At 36.8% G+C, this 27,858-nt stretch overlaps 1 protein-coding gene and 1 long non-coding RNA gene across 3 annotated transcripts in view; both read left to right on the top strand.

Moving 5' to 3' along the window:
- The window catches only part of LOC112425626 (uncharacterized), a 62,408-nt gene extending 44,533 nt beyond the window's left edge, over positions 1–17,875 (top strand). Inside the window, exon 2 of the long non-coding RNA XR_003016740.2 lies at positions 15–17,875. This is a non-coding gene — a long non-coding RNA (uncharacterized lncRNA). The remainder of the gene's footprint in view (positions 1–14) is intronic.
- Positions 1–27,858, top strand: part of LOC105475999 (oxidation resistance 1) — a 469,579-nt gene that overhangs the window by 131,357 nt on the left and 310,364 nt on the right. The gene's annotated exons all lie outside the window — the stretch shown is intronic.

Here is a 27,858-nt window from a genome sequence, read left to right as displayed (position 1 = left end):
AATTTTCTTCTCAGCAATCAAGTGCAGAGAAAAGCAGAACTTACTTCACAGGATTATTGTGAAGATTAAATGTGAAAGTTCTTAGTACATTCCTGATGCATGTTAATATTAAATACAAAATGTTAAAATAACAAAATCTTAAAATAACAAACATGTTACCTGCATTTAAATTATTGTTTTATTAGGTAATTCTCACAATTCCTGTGACATACTCGTGTTTCTGACATTTGACCCTCAATTTTTTTTTCTGATCACTTTCACTCTTGACTATATCTGGCTGCCCCAGGCTTTTTGTACCAATAGGAAGTTTACTCGGTTGTATTCGGTAGCACAAAAGTCAATTCCCCTAATCCCAATAGGCATCCTGTGCTTCAAATGGTAGGATGGGGAAATTGTGTCTCTGGGCCTGAAAGCCCATCTCTCCAACTGGGCTGTAAATATAAAAGCTATTTAAAGCCCAATCTTGAAAACAATTTCTGGACTTCTTTAAACTTGTCACCATAATAACGGTGTGCCAGCTTATGGCATTAGAACCAAACAAACCTTTGGGCTGTAAACAATTCCTACGTAAATATTCTTACCCATTTTCAGAACCAAATTTATGTTGGCACAGAAAGTTCCTGAACAGCCATTATCATTTTTCAAGGTGAAGTACGCAAGGGAGCCAGGATTTTAGATCCAAAACTTTATTCTCAAATAAAATTATGTTTATGATCAAGTCGGTGATATGCACCTCAATTTTTATTGGCTGAGAGCAGACTGCATTTCATTTCTTACGTGTATTTGGGATAACTTTTCTCTTCTGGTAGTTTTCTGTATTTTCCAAAGGTTTTATAATAACTTTGTATTATTTATATAATCAGAAAAATTATTTTTCCTTAAAAAATATGTATATATCATCACAGGGTAATGACATGTACATTTGTCTCTTCTATAATCCTATTTATTTTTGTGTGTTGTGTCCTATGCTCAATGTGTTATAGAAATTTACTGATACATAATAGCTTGCATTGTTCTGAAAGCTGTTCTTGATGAATACCATATGAATTTTAATTTCTGCCAGTGAATTCATTTGGTTGTGTATGACTGACTTAGAACATTTTTTGGCAAATAACCAAGGAAAATTTGTTTTATACAAGGCTCAGCATTGCCCTCGTTTAATTTTTTAAATATATGCTCTACTTTTATAGAAATTTTATATATATATATAGCGTTCATCATATAGGAATCCTGTTTTTAGTAAGCTCTTCTATGATATTTTTTGGCTTTGCCCTCAAGTTTGGCCTAACATTGCTTTTGAACATAGTCATTTGCTGTAAGGCCAAAATGTATATTCAAGCCCATACAGGTAGGTGACCCTGAGAATTCTATTGTACTCTCCATGTACTCTCAGAATTAATGATCCCTTGCAATACTCTTGTGATTTGTTAACGTGTGTGCTAGTATTTTTCGAAAGACATCAATATCGTTTGAGTCTTCTTAAGACTCTAAAATCTTTGAAAATTTAAGGTATACTAGACAGAGGTAGTGATTGTTAAACATTTGTTAAGATGAGTAGGAGCTAAGTAAGATACATTTTCAGTAACACTGAAAACACTTTTATTAGGTTAAGGGTCAATAATTCGATTTTTGTTTTAGCCCCCATACTATCTAGAAAACATTCTTAATTGCATGCTTTCTAGTCTTCAAAGTAGATCCAGTTCTCAGTGCTTACAGTAGTTATCCTATTGTAAGTAACAAAATAGGATTAACATATAGCTAATGCTGTATCTACTTTTATTTTCTTTTTTTTTTTGAGACAAAATCTCAATCTGTCACCCAGTCTGGAGTGCAGTGGTGCAATCTCAGCCCACTACAAACTCCACCTCCTGGGTTGGAGCAATTCTTCTGCCTCAGCCTCCAGAGTAGTTGGGATTACAGGCATCTGCCACCACACCCAGCTAACTTTTTAAAAAATATTTTCGGTGGAGACAGGGTTTCACCATGTTGACCACGCTAGTCTCGAACTCCAGAACTCAAGTGATCCACCCATCTCAGCCTCCCAAAGTGCTGGGATTACAGACGTGAGCCACTGCACACAGGCTGCTGTATCTACTTTAAATTTAATGTTTTATAATTTTGTTGCTAGTACTGTGCAGTGCTTTTTTTTCTTAACCAATAATTTTTTTTAGTATAAATAAGGATCTAAGGAGCTATGTTGAATTTCTGAACTTGAACTGATTTGTGATATTTGGGACTTTGTTTCATGGTATTAATGGTTTCTTGGTGTTGGTTTGTAAATGTACTGTCAATGATTTATCAGTGATGGCAGATATTTCCAGCATGACCAGTGCTAAGAAACCGTGATCAGCTCCTAGTTGTCACAGTTAGAGTGGTGTCTATCCTATGTAATTCAGAGAGGGAAGGGACCATGTCAAATTGGAGAGATTGGGGAAAGGGAAGCTAGTGTATATTGATTTTCTACCTTGTCTCAGGCATTGTGACAGGATTGTTATATGTGGGATCTCATTTAACATGTTCAAGGTCATCTAGCAAGTATGAGAAAGAGTTAGAATTCAAAATCAAATCTATGTCTCCAGAAGCAGATAGTCTTCTCATCTACACCACTTAAATTATTTATTAAACAATATATTTTTAGATCTGGAAAGCTTGGTAAAGCATTGGTCAGGTAGAGGGATGGGTAGGAATGGGATGCTAACAAGGGGAAGCAGTAAAAAACATTCTGATCAGAGTGACATGGTGAAGGATAGAGATTAGAATGTATGTTTGAGAAACAGGAAGTAGTTTGGTGTGGCCAGAACAATCTTTGGAGGATTGGTGAGAATACAGACTGGAAAGGAAGGTTAGCAACATATTGTAAAGGACTTTTCAAATGCCAAGATAAGGAGTATGGACTTAATTAGGAAGGCACCAGGGAGCTACTGAAGGTTTTGTGTGGAGGAGCAATATGATTATAACTGACAGCAGTCTTAATAAGGCTTAATAAATAGTACAGTTTATAACCTTAGGCCAACTGCTGAACAGAAGCCAAACGCTGTACTGCAGAATTAGCAAACCAATTACTGTGAGGGGTGATGGCCTGAATTTAATCTGAGTCATCCTTCACAATGGAGTAGAAACTCCTGGCAATGTAAACAAGTATCTGAAGTGACAGGTGACGTGTCTTTTCGGAGCCGACTTCACTTATTTGACTCCACAGTGGCACGCTGTTAAAATGCCTTAACAGTGCCATAATTTACTTTTCACCATTTAACAAATCTCTCATCCTTGTAAATATTCAGTGTGTTTTTATGGCTTTTCTGCAGACCTAAAATCTATTGCCATCTGTCTTATTAGTTGTAATAATGTTTTGCCATTTTTTATTGGTATTAGTAGGCTTTGCCAAAAGGGAAGACATCATTATGTTATCTGCCATTTAATTTAACAGCTGATGTTGACTACAAGACAACATTCAAATTTAGTTCTAGCAACCAAGATAATTTTTTAAAATTTAGAGAGTAAGCTACATAAAAAAAATGTATTGATTTCCTTTACCATTTGGTAATTTTAAGACTGTGTGTGTATGTGTGTGTGTGTGTACTCACCTACATGCATGCAAGGGCAGGAGAGTGAGAGTGAGACTGAGAGAGAGAGAGAGAGACAGAGAGAGAATTATTTCCTTCTGGGGAACAGCTCCTGGCAAAACAAAAAGTTATGTAATTAAGTTACTTAAAAGACACACTCTTTTTAATACATTTGGATGGTTAGTTCTACTCATACTTATTGCTTACATAGTCATAAATTTTTGCTTCTTTGTCTGAAATCCTATATTATTTTGAACTTATATAATTTATTTGTTATATTATAGTAAGCCTTCTTCCTTTTTCCTTTTAACTAGTACTGTGTTTCTCCGAAAGACATGTTTATGCATTTGTGGCCTCGCATGGCATCTTAGCTCAGGGTATATATTTCAAATAGTTATAGGAGTTTAAGTGTTGCTTTCTTTAGAACTATCATGCTTGGGCTTTTGCTCATTCCACAAGTCTTGAGAATATCCTAAATATTTTGCCAGGTAAACAGAACAGAGCTCCTCTCTTAGAAAGCTTACAGCCAAAGGATCAGAAAATGACAATGTAGTCTATAACTGTGATTCGTGCAGGTAACCTTGAGGTTAGAGAATGGCTAATTAGAGGAGGTGACCTTTTATCTGAGTTGTAATGCAATTAAAAAGGAAAAGTGTAAAGATGAGAAAGCAGGAGCTGTAGTTGTAACAGTTATAATAGTCATGAGTGTAAGAGAGAATGATGGGATCAGATCACGGCTAATTGTGTGACTGAGGGGAGTGGTGAATAATAAATCTGATTTCACACACAAAAAGTCAGGTATAAACAGATTTCTTTCTTTCTTTCTATATTGTAATTTTAAAGCTACAATTTAAAATTAATTGGTTGCTAAATTCTTGACGAAGGGGCCAATTGCTGTGGCTATCCATTGGTATTTCTTTGAAAAAATAAAAGGTTGTCTGGTTTAAAAATATTATCATTTTATTTCATTATTTTAGACCTTATAGGCACATTTAGAATCTATATGGAATTAGAGTTCTAATATACATGTGTACATATACATATATATAATAATAGTACTTTCTTTTAAAATTTGAATTTTCAATGAGATAATGCAAACAAAGTGAATACCATAGTGCATAGCAAATATAAGAATTCAATTTGTATTATTGGTATGTATTGTGCAGTGTTCTGTCTGTATTCATGGGAAAGATCCAGTGAGGTATGAAGTATATTTGGCCTGGTGAGAATGCATAAATCTGGCCAATGCTCCCTTGAAAGCTCATCCTTCTGGTCTAATATTTTTAAAATAATATTTGCCACCTGGTTCAAGGCCCTTCTTATTTCACCATTGCTTATCTCTAGATTGAAACCCAAAGTAGCAGTTTTTGAAGATTTTATTTCAAAATAGCTTTTTTGCAGCTTCATCTTTTGTGGTTGGTGAGATGGATGGTGCCTTGACTCAGGAATTATCAGGTTTTCTCTTAACTTAGAATGTTAATTAATGTGGCAAAGAAACAAGGTTGATGCATAAGAAGGAATAATGAGTACTATAAGGAGACTTTAGGAATATTACACATCAAATATATTTCTGTGTGATGAATGAATTTTTTAATGCATTATGTTTTAACACACATATATTGAATTATCAGGTTCACTTCTGCCTTATATCAACTGTGTGATCTCATCTGAAAAATCACTATAATAGTACGTATTGTCATAAGATCACTGGAGAATTATACAATAATTTATATACACATTTAACATGACAGCTGGCAGAAATTAAATATTCTATTGGTGTTAGCTATTGGAACTCCACTATTATACAAATGTGACATGATTATGAAGATAAATTGTGCAAATAACAGAGAATGTACACTTCTTAAAACTAGATTTATCACTCAGATCTGAATAACATTTACTATAGTGTGTTATGTATAGTCCTTATTTGCCAGAACTAATTATTTGTCACTTCAGACTGTGAGTTTGAGGAGATTCATTCATTTCAAGTGTGATTAGAAAATGCCTGATAGTCTAAATTTCAAAACATGTCCTTGAGGCTAATAAGATCATTTATTAAAATTTCTGTTGCTATAATAACATAATGTATACACTGTCTACAAAAACTCTTACTTTTCACAGAAAAATGTCTTAAGTTTCCCAACCAGCCAAATTTTGTGATGTAAACGAGACCCACTAGGAGGTCCAACTTTTGCCACATTCATACAGTGGTTTTACTGTAGTGATTTGCTACCCGTGAAGTGTGAAGTATTGGTTCAGTCAGGGTCCAACCGGAAACAGATGGCACTCTCAAAACGGGTAATTTGAAGAGAGTTTAATAAAGGGATTATTTACAGAGGTTTGGACCAGAGTATAGGTGACCACAAGGAAAGTGCAGTATCCTCAGGGGACTAGGAGCAGCAGTGGTGGTGGGGTGGGCTTTACCACTTCTAGGCCTGAGTGGCCAAGGACAGTGAGAGACTGAGGGCTTTGTGGAGAGGGCTTGAAGTCTCAGCATTCTCTCAGGGACGCAGTAGCCTTGTCAGTATCAAGTGGCCAGAGATAGTAAAGGGACTCATCTTAAATTTCAACTTTTGACAAAAGTGACAGATACTCAAAAATGTATAGAATTTAATTAAAAGGAAGTAGAAAAAAGACATTAAATCACAGAGGAGGAAGTTCATTTGAAGCTGTGTTATTGTCAAAGAATGAAGACTGCAAATCTGGAATTTTGTAATCTTCAGTTTTTTATTTTGTAAATATATATATATATATAAAATATGTGTCTAAAGATAAGCTGTAAAAGATTCATTTGCAAGTATACTAATATGTTTGTCTCCTCTCACCTCCTTTCTGTATATTTCATGGCATTCCTTTGTTCATTGCTGAGCACAAATTCAAATGTTACAACAATATAAAGTGACCCTGAATCCCGTCACTCAGAGATAACCACTGTCAACCTTTTAGTGACTTTTCTTCTAACAAAATGTCTGATCTTTTGAATGATGCTAAAGCTTCTTCCTGTTGTTTGTTGGTCATTTGTTTGTTTGTTTGTTTTTTAGAATGTTTTAAAATAGATCTCAGTAATGGATTCAGTATATATCCTTGCTATGGAACATAATGCAGCAGCCATTAAAAATCGTGCTGTTAGTTTATTTATTTACTGAAGAGGAATTGATGTTCCCAACAACCGAAACAACAACAACAACAAAAATAACAGGCTGCAAAATAGCAGCTACTTAGGTGGGTTAATAGATAGGTCAGCACCACTTTGAACCTACCTCCAGACCTCCAGATATGTATGCATGTGTGTATGTATTGTGTTCGTGTATCCACAAAGATGTCTACAAGTCACCAAAATGTTGACAGTGGTTATCTCTGAGTGATGGGATTCAGAGTCATTTTACATTTTTGTATCATTCAAATTCTTTTTAGCAATGAGCATATATTCGTTTTCAGAAAAAAAAGTTATTTTTAATTTTATAAAAATGCTCATAACCAACGCTCATAACCATTAAACATATAGGACTATTATCAGAAAAATATAATAAGCAAAATATTCCACTCCTACGTTTTTCATCGGGGGCATCACTGACTCCATTGAAATGTCAAATTTTCTATTTATACACATTTGCATGTCATGTTCTGGGCGACAGAAGCACAGGAGAACTGTGAGCAATTGAGACCGGTGACTGCTGTGCGTGCTGTGGGTGAGAACATGCATCTTACCCTGACGAAGCATCTTCCTTCCTCAGAACTCATGGTGAGTTAAAGGGATGTGCTCATTCTGCCTCCTAACACTGGTGAGGCAGGCACATTGCAGGCTATTTCTTTTCCTCTATTTACAAACAGAGAATTTTGAAGCACTGGGTGGTGTATTGGTTTGTTTAAGGTCACATGATGAGTCTGTCAGCAGATCTGCAAAGACCATCCCAGTCCCTGGAGTCTGGATCTAGTCTGTAGCCTGTTGTTGGCTCAAAAGCTAAACAGATGATAGATGAGCTCATTAGATAGCTAGAGGCATGAGGAGTGGAAATGCCAAAGAGCCTGTGAGACTTGTTATCCTGCATCATGTTCCATTCCTTTTGCTGGGCTGCGGAGGGTCTCCCAATAGGGCAGTTAGAGCCTACCAAAGTCCCCAGCTCTGTGTTCCTCTGGATTGCTGGACTGTTGGGAGACAGCCTTTTCATTTCTCTCTGCCTCTTTGTTTCTTATTTGGGCAGTAACTAATTGGATTTTCTTAGTCACTTGGAAGTTTTTCTTTGCCAGTCCCACTGCAGTAGTATTAGCTGACAGGTTTATTTTATTTTACGGAATTAGGTATCACTCATAACTCCAAACACTATGGAAACCAACATGCGAATTGGACTCTGCATTCAGACTTTTTTCAGAAAAGGAAACAATTCATCCTGGATAAATGCATACACGTTATTTTAACCCTCTTTTAAAGGGTTGAAACTGAGCTTTTAGAAAATCAGTAGCCCAGAATATTTAACTTCTTAGGGCAGAATGGAAGGAAAGCATTTTTATGTGACGAGGAGGAAAATAACTTGTGCTCAAAAATACCTTTAAGTATGAACATGTATGAATTTTGCAGAATAATCTAAGGGGAAAAGAAAAATATTTGTTATAGGATTATGAGAGAAATTTAATATATAAGAAACTGACACTTAAGCAAAGCTGACGGTTTTAAATTACTTTTCTTTGAAAGTTATAGCACATTGTAAAACGGTTATGAATTGGAGGTCATATATCTTTATTTCTTAGTTTATAGAATTCATGTTCTAACATTTATTTTTAGTTTGAAGTACTGAAGAATATATTTTTCTTATAAATTTCTTTTGTATAAATTTCCTTATGTATGAGAAATAAATATATTATTCTTTACTAATATATTTACTTTACTAGTAGTTTTATTTTTTAGTTCCAATTTTACAGTTATTTTAGGGTTTATTTGATTAAGTAAATAAGTGATGTTTTAAAATCACTTTTTAAAACATTGCTGTATGCAATCTCTTATAAAATCACAAACTCCCAAATCTGTATATTCATTAAGATAATTTTTTCTACTGGAAGTTATTGATAAAATATTTAGTATTAAAGTATTTTATACCTAAAATAGCTTAAAGCATTAAGAAGATACCACATCATAATTAGTATGGCCAGTTAAGATATTAATATTTTAGGAACGTTCTCAAGTCAAAGAGACCATGCTCTGACAATGCATTAAAATATTATATGTGTGTGTGTGTGTGTGTGTGTGTGTGTGTGTGTGTGTGTGTGTGTATAGTCACTTGCCTTTTTTTCAGTTTACCTTAATTTAATGCTAATAATTATTAAAGATATTTAAAGTCTCAGACAATTCAGAAATGTAAAATCTGGCTGGTCTTTATTTAATTTCTGGGTAGATGACCTGTGATGAAGACCCACACTATAAGGGAAACTGCTACTAGAGAAGAAAATTAATTAATGTAAGCCGAGTCAAGACCAGCTGTCTCTGAATGTTTTTGAGGTTGTACCCCATCAATAAAACCTGTCCTTCCAATATGTATGCGTGTATTTATTAATGAATTATATATGAACTACTATAAAAACATGCTATGCACATAGTAAAACATAGTTCCAAAACAGAATTATTAACATAAACAGAAGTTTTAACATATGTAATACCACTGCCAAATAGATGATTTCTTAGAATACTTGGGTTTGTGTCCCCCGGCCCCTACAACCCACACACAGTCTATAGAACACTAATAAAAAATGCTGCTCTTCTCTAGACCTCTTGACATAATTCTGAGCTGTATAACTGGAAGTTAAAATTGGAAGATAAAAAATGCTTTGCTAATTGACAAGTGTATTAGTTAACTTATTGACAAAATAGTAGGGTGCATCAAACTGCCCTAGAAGTTAACAGTTGAGAAAAATAAGCATTTATAATTCTTCACATGTCTATAGGTTGGCTGCTGGTTTTCTGGGCCCACTGTAAGCCTGTGGTTAGCTGCAGGGTGGAGAGGCAGTTTTTGCTGGTCTCGGCTGGGTTCTCTCACATGGCTAACTGTGGACTGGTCTCATGGTTCTCTCACATGCCTAAGTCAGGATTGTTTCAGTTGAGATTTTTTTCTGGTCTCCCTTCCATATGCTTCTCACATACTTGTCTATCACATTCCTTTAGAAGTATAGGCTGGTTATGTTCTCATGGTGATCTCAAAGAGGCAAGACTGGACACATGAAGAAACAATGTTTCTTCAAGCCTCTATTTATATCAATTTTGCTTCTATCCCATTGGCCAAAGCAAGTTATGTGATAGAGTTCAGTGTTAGACTGAGAGGGGATACAAAATTAAAGGACAAAAGGCATGAATATGAGAGGCCATGAATTGTAGTCATTAATGCAATCAATCTACAGTATTAAGTCTCTTTTCCTTAAATATATGCAAATTGATAATTTCTATATAGCTATAAGAGTGGCTAGTGCTAATTTTACCCTACTGTTCTGATTATTTGACTGTTTGGGGTAATTCTCTAGCCATAGAGGCTATAGAAGTTGCATCTTTGTAATTCAGTTCATTGGAAGTTTAAGTTAAAAATTAAAATTGAATTTTTAAAGGGGTTCATTATCACTGGCTTGGGTAGTCTGGGCTCTAAGGAAGAAGAAGGGAAGAATTGTGACTATCATAATTATGCGTGCATTTGTTCCACATGTGGATAGAGCTTGCTAGTTCTACATAGGACATTGCAGTGGAGAAAGGAAGTCTCCTTTCATGGAGCACTGGTTGAAAATTAAGGAGGAAATGTGCTAAAATTCTGTAAGTCAGTTAAAGAATTGATAACCTCTACTACAAAGATACAAAGTCTGTGTCCTGTAGTATATATTACACACGTTTATTATTTAAAAGACACATAATCCCAATGGGAAATAAGAGTACCTCTCTTCAAAAATGAAAAAAAGTTAATTCTGAATGATAACTTTGTATCTATTTTTGAGATAATATAAATGTCCTAGATTCCATGCTTTGTCTTAGAAAAAGACAATATTTGCTTACTATTCATTATATTAAATAATATTTGCTTACTAAAGCACTATAAAATAGTAAAAAAAAAGTAATAGTATCTTCATTTTAATCACATTTAATAATTTTCCATTTGTTTTTCACATGTATCATTTCACATAAAGAGCCTTATGACTTCTCAGAGTTCATATGTACCCTTATAGCAATAACTACCATTTTTAGAGCACTCATTTTATGCTCACCACTCTGTAAGGTAGGTATTTTGATTACCCCATATTTGCAGATTCAAAAAAGAAGGGCTTAAAAGGTAGCCTGCCTAAGGTCACAGTCAGTTGAAGAGTCAGAACTTGAAATCTTTTCTCTTTGACATGAAAGCCAATGCTCTTCACCATTACATTTCACTGCACTTAATGGATATTAATATTATAGAGAAATTTTAAGAGGTACATGGTCTGAATGGTGCCTACAAAAGAGATGGTCAAAATAGTCTTTGGGATTGGCCAGGAGAGACAATTCCCTGGCTGACCAGCATAAATATCCAGCATTTCTCAGACATTCTAGAGACCTCTGACTGCCATAGCTCAATAACATTAGTTCTCAAGCTGACCCAGCTCACTGGACCACAGCCTTGGCTCTGACTGTGTTTTCAACTAAGTCACCTTCTTGTTGTAATTTGCTCCCATAATGAATACATAGACTGGCCTCATGGGAGTTTTATTACTTATCATAATTGATTAAATTAGCATCTAGTTAAGTAAATATTAACAGAGAAAAACATTTCAAGAAAGACTACAGCTCTTATCACTGTAAGCTCAGTCTTTCAAAACCATATAGATTATCCCCAAAGTGCACATGATGGATACCCTCAGATGAAAGATTTGTTCGAAAACGCAGTCATCAACTATCCTTTTGACCATCCTACTTTATCAGTGCAGCAGTCCCAGGTGTTCACTCTTGGAACTGTCATTCAAAGTAAATGACTGGGGTTCACTTAAGGAGCGATTTCTGTATTTCTGGAATTATAGCTAGGTTATACTCTAGAAGCGATTTGAAAAAAATAAATTGGCCGAATTCTGGCAGGTAAATTAGCTAATCCAAAGACGGTTCTAAACAGAGTTTATTCTCTCAGCCTCTGTTCTGCTAATTAGTGTGCCAGACAGTTGTTTATTCAGTGGATTAGTGCCAGTATTTAAACTTTTGATAAGGTAAAACTAGATCTTAAAAGTAGAGGAAAAATTGGCTTGGTGTTGATTTGTGCATGTGGGCAGTATTTAAACCACTGGAGATGAAGAGAAAATGAAAAATCATACATCTTGTAAGAGTTAGCTCTCCTTTTTCTGAGTAATGAATCTTGTCCTCTCTCAGGAACCTCTGTTGAGAGAAATATAATCCCATCATATCACTTTAGCTAAAATATAGGGAAAATGTGAACTCTCAACCTTCTTCCAAGCAGTCTTTTAAAATAGAATAATCATTTCTTTCCTAAACTAGTCTTGATTTTTAGTTTGTTTGTTTGTTTGTTTGTTTGTTTGTTTTTTGAGATAGAGTCTCGCTCTGTGGCCTAGGCTAGAGTGCAGTGGCATGATCTCAGCTGACTGCAACCTCTGCCTCCCGAGTTCAACTGATTCTTCTGCCTCAGCCTCCTGAGTAGCTGGGACTACAGGTGTTTGCCACCACGCTCAGCTAACTTTTGTATTTTTAGTAGAAACTGGGTTTCACCATTTTGGCCAGGCTGGTCTCAAACTCCTGACCTCAAGTGATCCACCCTCCTCAGCCTCCCAAACTGCCAAGATTACAAGCATGAGCCACCCCACCTGGCCTTGATTCTTTATAGAAAAACTTAGAAAATACATGTAAATAAAAGGGAAAATATCAGAATTATCTGTAACTTAGTAATCCAAGTAAACTTTTAACATTTTATGTGTATTTTCTTAAGATTTTTCTGTATATTTAAATGCATTCAGATTATCATCTACTTTTTCCTACTAAAAGATATAGTATGATAATTTCCCATGTCATGAAATATTCTTCGATAGTATTATTTTTAATGGCTGCCTAGTAAGTGGGAGTAAACCTTCCATTATAGAGTCTATTATGTACTTAACCAGTCATTTTGGTCATACTTAGTTTCTAATTTTTTACTTTTAGAAGAGCACTACAGTGACCATCCATCTGACAAAATCTTCCAACATCTAAAATTATTTCCTCAGTGTGAATTCATAATAAATAGAAATTATGGACCAGTATGTAAAATTAGAAATCTCCAGTGAATTTTGTCAACTTGTCATATTGCAAGGTCTTATCTCCACTAGCAATTTTATGAGGTTCTACTTTCATTGAACTCTATTTTTGATTACTATAATTTAATTTTTTAATTTGAAGAGTTAAAAATGGTGTTATTTTTATTTCTATTTATTTTCTTATTAGTGAGGATGTTTTTCTTATGCATTTTTGCATAAGAAAAATTTGATTTTGATTTGACATATTTTTTAAAACTCTCCTCAAGATTTAGTTATTTAGCCTATTTCGAGGTATTGCTTTCATCATTGATCAAAAAAATAAATTGAAGACAAATTTGGGATTAACCTATGAAAGCTGAATACTGAATTTCAGTCTAATTTGTAGATATTTAACAGGGTTTTTTTGTTTTGCTTTGTTTGTTTTTTTTTGTTGTTGTTTTGTTTTGTTTTGTTTTGTTTTGTTTTTTGAGACAGGATCTCACTCCCATTGCCCAGGTAGGAAGGTAAGAGTGCAGTGGCATGGTGATCATGGCTTATTGCAGCCTAGACCTCCTGGACCCAAGTGATCCTCCTGCCTCTTTTTTTTTTTTTTTTTTTTTTTAAATAGAGATGAGGTCTCACTATGTTGCCCAGGCTGGTCTGGAACTTCTGGGCTCAAGCTGTTCTCCCTCCTTCACCTCCCAGTGTGCTGGGATTACAGGCATGAGCCAATGCACCCAGTGGTAAAACTAAAAACTAAACAGATGATTTAGTTTTTAATACTACCTTTTATTTCATACAGTCTTATAAAGAATATAATTTATCTCTCAGAATGCATTTTGTGAAAGTACAAGATTTACCGATAAGTGAAGATGATACAGATAATCAGCAAAGAAAAGAAGCAGGGATCAGTAAGTCTGCATTGGTCTTGTTTCTTGCAACGTCTGGGATGGTAAAAGGACACACCATTTGCAGTACCATGGTTATGTGGACTGTTTCTGTCTCTGAACTGTTTTATTTTCCAGAGTGAGTTTTTTTATTATCTTGGAATTCTTAGCTTCCACTCTTTAAAAACTGTGCCAAAGACTGGGAAGGAAAGGAAAGCGGATAGAGACACCTCTGCAGAAGTGAGTTCTTGGTATCATCACTGCACCTAATGCAGGATGATAATGGAGTTGACACAGGTCTGTTTATTCATTCATTCAATAAACATGGGGTAGGTTATTGGATTGGGGATGTGGATTGTTACTTTAGGAGGCTAGGGAAGGTTCTCTCCGATGAGGGAGGAAAGAGGAAGAGCAAACTTCTTGCAGAGGAGGTATGTAAGAAACAGCAAGGGAGCTACAACAGAGTGAATGGAGGGGAGAGCCGTAGGAGCTGAAATTAGAGACAAAGTCAAGGGCTGGACCACAAAAGGCCTGAGAGACAGACAGTTTTCCCTGACTTACAGTGGAGGGGCTGTGGGACCAGATGCCTGGGACCGCTGCTGACTGTCTGTGTGACCGTCTCTGTACCTCAACTGCTCCCTTATATGGGAGAATAATATCTCCCCCTCTGACCTATTATGAGAATAAAATGTGTTGATCTGAGGTACTTAGAACAGGACCTGGCACTGTAAGACTCAAGTAGTTTTTTTTATTGTTATTGTAAAAATTGATACCTGCCTCTAAAAGCCTCTAATTTCTGGCATATCCACTCTACTTTGCCTCTTTGGGATGCCTTGTTACGTTTGTTTGTTTGTTTGTTTGTTTGTTTTTTTAAACGCTTGATTGAAAGATCATGCCTGAATCTACAGTACTTACGTCTTGAAAAATATTTGTATTTATAATTGCTGTTTTCTGTTCTTCAGGAAGTAGAGTTATAAGTGATGGAGAAAAGGTTCAGTATGGTCTTAGATTTCTTCTGGAATGAAACTGATATTTTTCCATTGTGTCATTTAGTAATTTCTGACTTCTTTCTGTAGGAATATGATCAATTTAAAAGCATATAGTGATTAAGAGTGAAGACCCTAGATACAGATTGTGTGGGTTTGAATTTGAGCTTTGCTACTTAGTTCTGTGACCTAGGGCAAGTTTTTAAAACTCTTTGTGCCTCAGTCTCTTCATAAAATTAATATGATGATAGTACCTATCTCACAGTACATTTTTTAGGATTAAATGAAAGTGTATGGTGTATGAACGTTACTTGCAAGGCTGCCTGGCTAGTAGTAAACATTCAATAAATATTGGATACTATTATTACAATCAGCAGTTTGTGACTTAGAAGTATATAAGTGAACTAAAATTAGAATCACTGCATCAGGAAATTCGTTAGAAATATTTTTGAAATTATCATTTCCTTCTCTTCTGCTGTTACTAAGTTAAAAATGGTAAGAAATGGACTCATCAGATATTTCCTCCCATTGATTTTAATTCTGCTTTATGGTTGCACGTTTTGTAGACTGATTCGTGACTGTATTCACTGAAGGCCAATCAAAGACTGCAGGGCAAAGTTTCTTAGGCTTGCAGCTGTGAATGATATGGGTCTCAAACTCATCTCCCTCATGAACTGATTTTTTTTTTTTTTTTAAGATGGCGTCTTGCTCTGTCGCCCAGGCTGGAGTGCAGCGGCCAGATCTCGGCTCACTGCCAGTCTCCCAGGTTCACGCCATTCTCCTGCCTCAGCCTCCTGAGTAGCTGGGACTACAGGTGCCCGCCACCACGCCTGGCTAATTTTTTTGTGTTTTTAGTAGAGACAGTGTTTCACCATGTTAGCCAGGATGGTCTCGATCTCCTGACCTCGTGATGCTCCCACCTCAGTCTCCCAAAGTGCTGGGATTACAGGCATGAATTGATTTTTAAGAGAATTTAAAAGAGACTGGTAGATTCTCAAAGGGCTAAGAACCACCACTAGGGGCGTCACTGTACATTGTCATCACTATAGGTTGTCAGTTGCTTTAACTTGGCAGCTGCTATTATTGTGACATGATTGTGGCTGTTTTCCCTCTCTTCCTGAAATATTAGCATAGGAATATTAATTTTCTTAAATCTTCCATTATCTCTATGAAAAATGCTTGATTACTTGGGGCTATGTGAAGACTATGTTCTGACAGGCTAATCTAATCTTCTAAGAAAGTGTGAGAAATGTCTTAGATGAAAGGCTAGTGATAAATCAATATGTGATATCTCAATATAGAGTAAACAGTCAGATCCCTGGGGGCACGTGGTCTTAGTTGGGGGACAGAGGCTGAAATGTTTCTGCCTTTAGCTTAGTGATGAAAATATTAGCATCTGTAGCATTCATAATTATGGATGCAAATTAACAAAATTTCTTCAGTGCTATTTAAACAGAAATTTCTATGATAATGCAAATATTCTATACTTGTGCTGCCTAATACTGAGGAACAAATTATTTTATTTTATTTTAATTAATTTAAAATTTAGTTGCTGTGGGTGGCTGGTGGCTACCCTATTGGAAGCATAGTTATAAGCAATGGCTTACAGTGAGTACTAGGTTTATTTTCCTCACCTAAGAAGAAATGTAGAACTGGGAAGCACAGGGATACCATGGGTGCCTAAGGATGTTGTAAGGAAATGGGCTCCTTCAGTGTTGTTCCTCAGCATCCCTGCTTAACATTTGACTTTCATCCTCATGGTCACAAGATGGCTGTGCCCTGGTGCATCTCATCTGTATTTTCTACAGGAAGAAGGGGATTGGGTGAAAGGTAGACATTTTTAGAAGGCTCTTCTGTGTTTTTTCCAAAAAGACTGTTACCAACCTCTCATTGACCCGGACTTGTTACATGTCCATCCCTGCCTGCAATAGAGGCTGGGAGTTTAAGTATTTCCCTCAGCAACTTCTGTTGTAGATAAAGCAAAAGGAGGAAGAGGTTGGAATGGATATGGAGGCCACTGGTCTACAGTGTTTACCATAGCAGACGTTTGACTCTTTATCCTGTGGAATTCCATAATCATGCCACAGTCATGGGCCTGGAGTTGTCAATGTCTTTTTTAAAAAACAAAACAAAACAAAAAACATCTAGGTGACAAACTGTAAATGACACTAGACTTGGGCTTGAAGACTATTTAGCACATAGAATATAGGATTAGAACTTTGAGATATTGGAGTGATGATGAGTATTGCATTTAAGGAAAACTGTCTAATGAATGGATAGTGTAAGTGGATTTTGAAGTATTAAAAACAGCATAGCACATACTGAGGAAGTAAAGGTATAAGAGTTAGAAATTGAAAACCAAAATCTCAACATTAGTAAGCATCTCATTGTTATAGGATATATAAGACTCATGGCCTGATGCAACACCAGCCCATGGGTCGCCCTGGGAACCCCCACACGAATGCTTATCCTCTCAACCATGAACACAGATTTAAAATTTCACTTTACAGCATAGGAAACTGAAGCTTGGAGCTGTTAATGCTACTTGTCTGAAACCTCAACTGCTATGTGACAGTCAGGATTCAGATCTGAAGTTGGCGGAGGCAGGGAAGCCACAGCTTTATCGTCCTGGGCTCGCGTTCTGCCTCTTCCCCTCTCTATGTGATCTTTCTATGACCATATCTGCTCACACTTGTTCCCCAGCTTGAAATTTGTTAACAGTGGCTGCTCTAAGTTGGCCCCCCAACCTCACTCTTTGCCCTCTAGCCTGCAATGAGGGAGTGGAGAATGCCTGCCCGAGACTGTCATATGTTCCTCCAGAGTTAACAGTTTCTTCTAATTGTCTTTAGATCCCAGAAGAGCATCTGACACACTTAAGAAATGCTTACTTTAGGCTGGGGCGGTGGCTCATGTCTGTAATCCCAGCACTTTGGGAGGCTGAGGTGGTTGGATCACCTGAGGTCAGGAGTTCAAGACCAGCCTGGCTGACATAGCGAAACCCTGTCTCTACTAAAAATACAAAAGTTAGTCGGGCGTGGTGGCGTGTGCCTGTAATCCCAGCTACTTGGGGAGGCTGAGGCAGGAGAATCGCTTGAATCTGGAGGTGGAGTTTGCAGTGAGCTGAGATCTCGCTGCTGCACTCCAGCCTGGGTGACGGAGCAAGACTCCGTCTCAAAAAAACAAAAAAAGAAATGCTTACTTTATCAGATAATCTTTGATATAAATACAAAAATTCTCCCAGTTTTGGAGGGGTATTAGAAAAATATATAAATGTTATTTTTTTTCTTCTTCCACCAGGGATGGTTGGTTTTTTTCCAGACTGATTTTGAGTTTCTCAGTTTTTCTAAGAAAATATGATTGTAAAATTTATGAATATCTTCCAATATTTTATTCAGTATATTTAAAACTTATACATCTTCAGTGTAAATATTTTCCAGTAATCTCTGTAATAATTTCTCTTTGAATTGACAATTATACAGGCTGATGTTCCCTTAACATGGAAACTAAGAATAGAAGGATTTCTGTAGCACGCGTGTGTGTGTGTGTGTGTGTGTAGAACTGTAGTGCTTTTATTTATATAACAGATTGGTATCTTTATTTCTCTTTAAGTATTTTTTCTAAAGTCATAATCCCTTGCAAAATGAATGAATCCAAAGGCCCATTACAAAAAATTGAAAGGAACTTTATGTGTTATATAAACCAATGGGCCAACTTTTAGATAGTCTTAAAAGGGAAATGACGGAATGGAAGTAACTAGCATTTAGAAACTACAATTGTATACAGCACAGATGGAATGAATGTTATGTTTATCCCGTGCTTTCTTCAAATGTAGATTATACTCTTACCTATCTGATTTCATTTCAGAGCTAAGAAACGGAATATTTATTAATATGTTCAAAATGAGTTGGTTTTAACAGCTGCCTTAGGAAGAAAAGTTCATTGATTTTATAATCCTAAGAATAAAGACTTCCCTTACCTGACACTCTCCTAAACACCTGCTGGGTGTAAAATGATACCCTACCTCTACTGAAATGAAGCTGCTGCTTATTTTGTAGAAGGTATAAAACTTTGAAAACTAAGACAGATCCATAGAGTTTGGGATATTTTAGAACCATTACTTCAGTTTACCTTCCTGTCATGGTCTTCCAGTTGCTGGGGAAAATAATAGAGCCTTCTTAGGAATACTAAACTCTCTAGTACTAGTGGATTTCAAGCGTTTCCTGGCCCTTCGTCATCTCAGGGGAAAATAATTTTGCAGTCTCCTTGCTAGTTCCTGGTAAGACTGATGGGACAAACCGATTTTAGTCTATCTTATGGACTAGAGTAATGCAACTCTGAATAGTTAAGTGATTTGCTGTAGTAAAGTAAATTATTTGCTACTCCTCTCATTGAGATGTAAGGTCTAACTCTTCTTCCCTTCCCTTGAATTTGGGCTGGCTTAGTGATTTGTTTGACTAAAAGTATTTGGGAGAATTGATGCTCTAAGACTTTTGAGGCTAGGTCATAAGAAGCCTTTCAGTTTCTACACACAACCCAGGGGACACTTGCTGTTGAAGCCTTGAGCTGACATAGAAGTCCAACTACTCTGAGGCCACTGTCCTATAAGATGTGCTCAAGATATGCTAAGCCAGTATATAGGTGTTGTAGCCCATAGACTTCTGAACCATCCCAGCTGATAACATGCAACAGAGATGAATTGTCCCCACTCATGTGAGTCTAAATTCCTGACCTGAAAGTTCATGAGATTTAATGATGATAATGATGATAGTGGTGATGATGGTGAAGATAATAATAATGATAAACTGTTGTTTTAAACTGGTGTGGATAACTGGAACACCTGCCAAACTCTGACTCAGGGCTTTTGACTCCAGTGCCTGTGCTCAATTTCCTCCCTGCAAATGTCAGCTCCCATGTACCTGTGATATTGTATTAAACTTATGATTTATAGGAATTACAGGAATAAAACGGAATGAGTTATATTTCTCTCATAAGAAAACAAAGCTAGAACCAATTTAAAATAACTCTACCATCATGCTTCATTTTTCTTCATATCTCTTAATCCAAAATGGCATTGTTATATATCTATTCATTCAGCTGTCTTCTTTCTCTCCCAGGATATAGACTTCATGAGGACTTTATTTTGCTATTTGTAGCTTCAACAGCACCTATACTAGCATCCGGCATGTTGAGGCACTCACAGTGTATTTGTTGAATAAATGAATGAATTAATGAAAAAATGATTCTCAGAGAATATAAAGCATAAATATCACTCTATCTGTTTAGAGTATTATTCTTCTGGGAAAATATGAAAACCAGAATATTACAAAGGTAATAAAGCAAACATTTGATAACCTAAAACTCCAGCGTAACAAATGTTAAGATGATACATGTTCACATCATAGCTTTTGTCTTAAATAAATAAAATATTAGAGTTGGAGGTTGAATTTGTGTATATTTTTCATTTCCCTCTTCCTTGTCGTAAAGTCAACACTGTTATATATTTGACTTATATATTATTATGCTTTTACCACATAAAATTTTATCTACAAATAATATGTCTACTTGGTTCTGCCTTCAAAATATATTTCCAGTCCCTTTTCACCTGCCCTCGCTACTTCTCTCGTGCATCCCCTATCTTTTCTCAGAATTACTACAACATCTTCCTAGCCATTCTCTGCTTACTCTCTCACAGCATCAGTGCAACACTACTCCATCTCTTCTCCACCCCGCAGCCAGATTGATCCTTCAAAAACAAACATTGGATCACATATCCTCCCCTCTCCTCACCCTTCCATGGTCTCCATCGTACCTGAAATATAACACCAATCCTTGTCATGTTCAAGGCCCTGTTTCCTCTAGTGCTCCAGTGCCAGCCCTCCTGTTCCTGCCATGCTCCAGGCACTCCTGGTGCACTGGCCTCTTTGCTGTTTAGGGAGCACACCAAGCACATTGCCAAACACATTTCCACCTCTGGGCCTTTGCATCTGCTCGTTCTTTCCCTTGGCTTATCCTCCCACCGTCTTGTCTCACATGAGTTGCTGACTCCTGCATTTGTTTTTTGTTCAGAAGTCACCTCCCAATGGGGATGGGCAGTACCAACTGATTAATAGTTGAACTACCTTCATGAACCCATACCAAGGTTTATTTTTTTCTGCAAAACTTACTGCTACCTGATAGAGTTTGCTTACGTTTGTATGTGTGCATGCATGTAGGATGCATTTGTCTGTTTGCTGTCTATTCCCTCATTAGATTATAAACTTCGTCAGGTCAGGGACCTTCTATTATCTATTCTTTTGGGGCCTAGAACAATGACTGACATAAAGTAGGTGCCCCCAAAATATGTGGTGAATGAAGAAATATAGGAATCTAGTGTTTTGCTTTTAAAACTGTACATAAAGTTTATCATACTGGATGCATCTTGTGGCAATTTGCTTTTCTCATGTCAAAGTATGTTCATATTGAGATTGATTTATAACAGCCCAATGGGTTTACCTTGCCTGCTGCCTAGACAGAACCGATTTATGAAGACAGGGGAATTGCAATGAAGTAAGAGTAATTCACTCAGAGCTGGCTGTGTGCGAGACGGGAGTTTTATTACTGCTCAAATCGGTTTCCCCGTTTGGGGATCAGAGTTTTTAAAGATAATTTGGTGGGTAGGGGCTCGGATCAGAGTTTTTAAAGATAATTTGGTGGGTGGGGGCTTGGGAAGTGAAGAATGCTGATGGGTCAGGTTGGAGATAGAATCACAGGGGGCCAAAGTTAGGTTTTCATAATGTCTTCTGTTCCTGGGTGTGATGGCAGAACTGGTTGGGTCTGAGTGGTGTCAGCTGATTCATCCAGTGCAGGGTCAGCAAAACATCTCAAGCAAAAAATCTTAGGTTTTACATTAGTGATGTTACTCCCAGGAGCAATTTGGGAAGGTTCAGACTCTTGGAGCCAGAGGCTGCATGACTCCTAAATTGTGATTTCTAATCTTGTAGCTAATTTGTTAGTCCGGCAAAGGCAGACTGGACCCCAGGCAAGAAGTGGGTCTTTTTGGGAAAGGGCTGTTACCAATTTTGTTTCAGAGTCAAATCATGAACCGAATTCCTTCCCAAACTTAGTTCCACCTATGCCCAGGGATGAATAAGTCCAGTTTAAGGGTTAGAAGCAAGATGGAGTCAAATTAGTTCTGATTTCTTTCACTGTTATAATGTTCTCCGTTATAATTTTGCAAAGGCGGTTTCAGATTGAGCTCTTTTTCTATATATCTAATCTATCTAGTCCAGTTATTTTAACTGTGGTTCACTATCCCACACAGTTTATTGATCCAGTTCACTATTGCTAGATTGTAGTTACTTATAGTTTTTCACTTTTCTAAGCAATGCTGAAAGGAACATTCTTCTAAAGATAGTTACCTTCTTTGTTTTTTCCTTGTAGATGTATAACAGAATAAGCATTTGGTTTCTTTCACTTAACAGTTAAATTCATGATAATCGTGATTGCATTTAAATTATTTTTTGCTTTGATGATTGGTCTACCAGCAAATGTTCCCATACAAATCTAAAAGTCATTTTAGGAGGGAAACATAATATCACATTTTTTTTAAAAGAACAAGTTTGATATTATGTTTATCCTTTAAATCTCACACTTTTCTGATAAAATACCCTAATATTGAATATTTTCTCCTAAATAAACTAGAAAGTAATGTTACCCATGATTAAATTATTTTGTTTTGGAGTTATATGCATGCATGTTTGCGTGAGCATGTGTAGCAGTAAGATCATTTGAATTACTGTGTCCCCGGTGGTAATAAGCAACACTGCTCTTCCACTAAATCATAGAGAAACCTTTCAGAGAGTTTTGCATTTTGTTTGTCAAAGTTTAAGAAAAAGCTAATTTTGTGGCAGAATTGTAAACTTTGTTAAACTGAACAGATGAGGAGAAAGAAATGAAACCACTGAAAAACTCATTAAAGGTTGTAATTCTATAGTACGGACAATTTCCAGAAGAATAGGAGCTTTTATGTGCTCTGAAGCAGCATACTTTATGGGTGATGTCATGTGTTTTGACTCTGAAGCTATGAATGTCACTAAAACAGATAAGAAAAAAAATTGCTTTTCCGGGGTGATAATTTTTCCTTGCTCGTTGTCAAATTATTCTGAGACACAAAAAAGCTGAGTTCACTTTACTAATTTGTAATTTGTAACAGTTTAGACAGAGGTTAATCTAAACTTTACTTCTACATTTATCAGTGCTAAGAAAAATTAAAAATTAGCTAATGTTACAATTGAATGGATTCAGAAAATACAATCCATTAATTCAGCAATTCTGTAATGAGTGCCTACTAGGAATCAGATGCTGTTCTTGATGCTGGGCATACAATTATGAATACAATCGTTGAGGTCTCTACTTCCTTTGAGCTTACTGTTAGTGGAGGAGAGAGATAATAATAAACACGTTTCAACGAGACAGCATTCCATGGCGAGGGGACCGTTGCTATGAAGCATGTAACACAGGGCGGCATGACTGAAGGTGACTGGGTAGGGGTGGGGAGGAGCTGCCTTAGCTGTGGCCAGGTGTCACCTCTAAGGAGCTAACAGTTGAGATAAGAGCTAAATGAGGGATCACTGTGCAGACATCTGGTGACAGACTCTGCAGTCCAAGGAACAGCAAGTGAACAGTGCTGAGTGTGGGAGCATGTTTGCTGTGTTTAGGAAGACAAAGGTCAGTGTGGCTGAGGAAGTGAGGGAGGGAATGGTCATGAGGTTGGTGTGACAGGAAGCGGGCCGTGGAGGCTTGATAAGGAGTTTCCTAAAGCCGATCCTGAAGAGCTCTCCTTGGCAGCAACACCTTACTTGCCGACCTTATTGCTCTTGACAGAGTCTCTACTTGAACATAGAAAACGACAAAATTGCCTTTGAATCTGTGCTTGTCATTCATTCAGTCAGGTCTTCTCCCTAATCATCCTCAATTGTGAGGATCTGTGATGCTATGAAAGGCAAGTGCCTGTTCCAGTAATTATCAGTACATCTGTTTAATCACTTAAACACTCAAAGCCCGAATTATTCATATGTTCATGTGACTTTATAAGCACACTGGGGACTTGTGAATATGACTTTATGTCCCATGTAAAGAATCAGTACACTTTCTCTACATGATAGGACAGGGGTGACCATCAAACTGTGGAAAGTGGGTACATTTTGACGTGAGATAAGAGTGATACTATCTCACCATAGTTTTCCTTTACTGTCTGGTGTTCCGGAACATTCCTTCTTCACCACCATAGCATGCGGCCCTATCAAAGCTCCTCTGTCTTCTCAAGGCTCAGTCTCAGGTATAGTAACCATTCTTTGTGTGATATATTTCCTCACCTTCAGTGCTCTGATCACTCACTACTTTATTGGATGTGGTTGGTCATACAAATATGAACAAAAGTGATCTAACCAATCAAAAGTGGGTCAGATGGATGAAGAGTAAAGTAGAGCTTTACATTCTGGATGCTACATCCATTTTCACTATTTAAGGTCACCCTAGCTTTTTTGAAATCCACTTCACTTTTTTTTTTCCTCTCCAAGGAGAAATTGAAAATAATCATGTATTTTAGCCTAAAAACTAAAACAGATACTATTTATAGGCCTTTCTCCATAAAAAAATTAGAGTTAGTACTTATTGAAATTGATAATAACATAAGCCATAGCTGCCATTTCATGACTCCCGTTTATGTGCCATACAGTCAGCTAGACCCTTGCATATGTCATTTCTGGTCGGCATGAGGCTTCTATCAAGTATTTATTATTATTCTCAGTCTACAGATTTGGAACAGGAATTGAGAAGTTATGTAATCTCATTCCAGTTTTCACTACTGGTAATTAGCATATCCAGGTTTCAAACAAGATCTATTTGGCTCAGCAGCCCAAAGTCATAATCACCTCACTTTCCAGCCCCATTTAAAATCAAAATAGCCACCACTGTACTGTGTCCTAAGAGCTTTATGAATATGAGCTCAATTAGTCCGCACCACAGCCTAATAAAAATGAGTGTTTTGTGCCTATCTAAGAAAAAAGCAAACATGAAGATGAGAAGTTTTCATCAGGACCTTACAATTTCAAGTGACAGAAAACCTAAGTTGTAGTGGTTTAATGGTTCATATAAAGTCTAGGGGTGTGGCTGGCTTCAGTCATGCCTAAGCCTAAAGGAGATAATCTCCCTCTCTTCGTCTCTTTACTATACGTTTCTCTCTGTCAGCTACTTTCACACATAGCCTTCCCTGCAGAAGTGGCAGAATATCTTCCAGCAGCTACAGGCTCACATCCTCTCTGGTCACCTTAGAAGACCAGCCATGCCTCTCTCCCTGTAGTTCCTACAGTTCCTGGAATTGAGTGTCATTTTCCTTGGGTTCGGCTTGACCTGAATCATAGGCTCCCCCTGGGGCAGGAAGGTCAGCTCAATGCAATTCAAACCCCATAAGAAGAGAAGTGGTACATTGTACCTTCCCCAAAAAGAAACGGGGGTGACTACTGGCTGAGCAAAAAAAAAAAAAAAAAAAATCTCTCCATTCTATGTGCCTGCAGTGCAATAGCAGTAAGTGGCATAATCAGGATTCAGATCCAGAATTATAAGGCTCCAAAATACTTTATTTTATCCTTTATGCTGTGTTTTATCTCCATATAATTGTCTTTTAAAATTCATTGTGAGATTATTTGTCAAGCTCTTGTACTTCTGTTAAAAAAAAAAAACAACAATTTGTTAGGCAAGTGATGTTCACAAGCATCAGCATATTTGTGGTTAATCTCTTTAAAATTAGCAAGTCTATCAATATACAGGTGAATACTATTTCTAGAAGCTAGAAACTCTGAACTTTTGGTAAGAAAGTGTAATGATTTAGTGTCTAATTTCATAGATATCTTTGTATTAAGTAAAATGTCCCTCTTCATATCTCCAAAATAAAGGATATTTAGCATAGAATGGAATTTTTCTTATCTTACATGTTAAGACTGCACTCTTTTCTGCCTTTTACACCAATGCAACTGGTCTTTATCAACAATTCACAATCTTTATTTCATTATCTTTGACCTCTGATTTAGAGGACGGTACTCTCCCCTTGGGAGAAATTAGGAAGCATATAAGCAGAAAGAAATCATATAAACAATGGAAAGAATACACTATTAGGAACCAAGAAACCAGGATCATGATCCCAATTTGACATTGGCTCCCTGTGAATAAGGGATGGCAAATGGGTTCTAAATTTCTGAGATCATCTCCAACAACCCTCTTATATATTCTCTTTAATAGCTGTTTTCATGCTGAGTGCAATAGAGTTTTTCATATTAGCCAATAAAGCAAAACTCATTCACTCAGACAAAATGAATTGAGAATCTTTGGCAAGGTACTGTGGTAGATACAGTGAAGCTGCAAGATGCCTCCTACTGGGAATTTGTTGTGATCCCCTAAAATGCATTATCTAATATGTGCATGACACTGTGCCAGAAGCTGGGACTGTAGAGATGTAAAGAAAACTGTTTGGGGGCTTATACTCTAGCTGGAGTGATATAAGCAAAAAAAAAGATAAATAAACACCCAAGCAGCATATATGATGTGTGATGTGCCATGTAAATAGGACAAACAACCACTTTACACGTTAGGTTTCTAATGACCAGTGCAGACCTTTAGGGACTGTTCATACATACCTTGTAATACGTGTGGATCTCATTGCATCCATGGGTATCCGCATAGAGTTAAATGTAGGAGATCAAGGTAGGGACACAATGACTAGATTGTCAAACAATTATATTCAAATCCAGAGTCATCTAAATAAAGAAAGAAGGAGATTGGGAAACCCACCACAAACCAGAGAAATGGTTTTATCTTCCTATGTTATAATGTCCGAAACAGGAGTCACTAGTTTGTATTGACATATGCTGTAAATGAAAAACACACCCTGAATTTCCCAGATTTAATATGAAAAAATTGCAAAATATCTCAAATCATTTCTATACTGACTACATGTTGAAATGGTAATATTTTGGATATACTGGACTAAATAAAACATAATTAAAGTTACTTATTTTTTAATGTGGCTTCCAGAACATTTAAAATTCCATATATGGCTTATATGGTATGGCTGTTGAATGGCACTGGGTTTTGTGCTTTGGAACTGTGCAAATCATTTAACTGCTGGGAGATTCACTTTTATCATCTGTAAAATGGGGATGAAAGCAGTGCTGTTCTCATAGATTTGTTCTTCGTGTTAAATCAAACGATACTTATTAAGTACTTACCAGTGCCCAGCTTACAGTTAGGATTCAATAAATGAGAGCAGTATGTTTACGATACAGACATAACATGTTGGTGCAGGACCATATAGCTTGTCCAGTAAGTGTGGAATTACATCAGCACTACTCTGGTTCCCATAATTTACTAGCCTTATGACCTTGGGCCAGTTACTTAACCTCTCAGTACCTCAGGCCCCACCTGCATATGAATTGAGTTTATCAAGAGAGACATCCCCGTTGCTGTTCTTGGGATAATTAAATGAGATAATCCATGAAAGGTGCTTAGAACCTGCCAGGAGCAAAATAATGGAAAATTATAGCTGTATGGTTGTTCCTGCAATTGTTCATATTCAGAAGATATTTGCTTTTTTAAAAATTGTATTTCTAGTTGTGTGTGTTACTGCTATGGACTGATTCTGTGTCCCTTTAAAATTCATATGTTGAAACCTTAATCCCAAATAAGATGACGTTTGGAGTTGGGGGCCTTTGGGAGGCAATAAGGATTAGATTAGATCAAGAAAGTAAAGCCTCACTGATGGGATTAGTGCCCTTAAAAGGAGTTGAAGAGTCCAGAGCTTTCTCGCTACCATGTGAGGACGTAGCAAGAAAGTATCTCTCTGGAAACCAGGAAGAGAGCCCTCGCCGAAAACCTGACCACACGGTCCCACTCTGATCTCAGATTTCTAGCCTCCAGAACTGTGGGGAAAAAAAGTTTGCTTTTTAACCCACCCAGTCTATCATAGTTTGTTAGAGCAGCCCAAAATAAAAGTTATTGTAGTTTAGAACATTTTTTAAATTTAGTTCAATTTGTGTTTTTCCTGATATTTGCTTTCCCTTTTTTCTGATATTTTGTTTTAAATTCAGAGATTCTAAACCACTATGTGTTGTGAATTCCCATGTAGCTAAAGGCATGTACTGGCTTTTAATAGTCACTGCCCACCACCTCAATCACCTTCTTATT

The sequence above is a fragment of the Macaca nemestrina genome, chromosome 8, assembly GCF_043159975.1.
Source record: "Macaca nemestrina isolate mMacNem1 chromosome 8, mMacNem.hap1, whole genome shotgun sequence".
NCBI classification, from domain to species: Eukaryota; Metazoa; Chordata; class Mammalia; order Primates; family Cercopithecidae; genus Macaca; species Macaca nemestrina.
The sequence above is the reverse complement of the archived record's forward strand: the minus strand, read 5'-3'. Positions and strand labels throughout refer to the sequence as shown.